This window comes from Octopus bimaculoides, chromosome 6 (genome assembly GCF_001194135.2).
Source record: "Octopus bimaculoides isolate UCB-OBI-ISO-001 chromosome 6, ASM119413v2, whole genome shotgun sequence".
Lineage (NCBI taxonomy): Eukaryota > Metazoa > Mollusca > Cephalopoda > Octopoda > Octopodidae > Octopus > Octopus bimaculoides.
In genome coordinates this window covers 12,171,661-12,172,474 of record NC_068986.1, presented here as the reverse complement: position 1 = coordinate 12,172,474, position 814 = coordinate 12,171,661, and positions in this window count along the sequence as shown.

The following is an 814-nucleotide window of genomic DNA, read 5'->3' as shown; positions in this document are numbered from 1 at the left end:
TATATACATACATATACATATATATATATATATATATATACGACAGGCTTCTTTCAGTTTCCGTCTAACAAATCCACTCTCAAGGCTTTGGTCTGCAGAAGACACTTGCCCAAAGTACCACGCAGTGGGACTGAACCCGGAACCATGTGGTTGGGAAACAAGCTTCATACCACACAGCCACGCCTGCAAATAAAGTTGGAAAAGGCAACAGAAGTATATAACACGCTCATATACGAGTACATGGAATTTATAAGTATATGGAGTATATACGTAAGTACGTATGTATGTATGTATGTATGTATGTATGTATGTACGTATGTATGTATGTACATGCGATTGCTATATCTCCTTTTGTCTGTTGATATATAACATTTGACTCGCAAGCGCTACAAAGCGGCGACAGCAAAGAGCGGCCGATAGCAGCGGTAAAAGAGAGAAATTACCAAAATACGAAACTACGAAAACACCAAAATTAAGCAAACACGCTGCATATGTAATATTAAAAGTTATTAGATCGAAGTCAATAAAAATGATTAGGAAAGCGAAGAAACAAAGAAAATAAACAATTAAATGTGTAAATAAAGAAGTAAATAAAGGAATACAAATTTATTGAGTTTTTCACGTGTTTCACGCAAACTTGAACCGTTTTTTTCACAGGCGCACGTACGTAAATAGTGAATGGGTGAACAAAGGGTGAAACGAACTGAAGAGGAAATGTTAGCAAGATACTAATAGATGTAGAAATAAATAGCAACAAACAGCAAAACAAGCATGTATACATAAAAACACACACAAATATACACTCGCATTTATA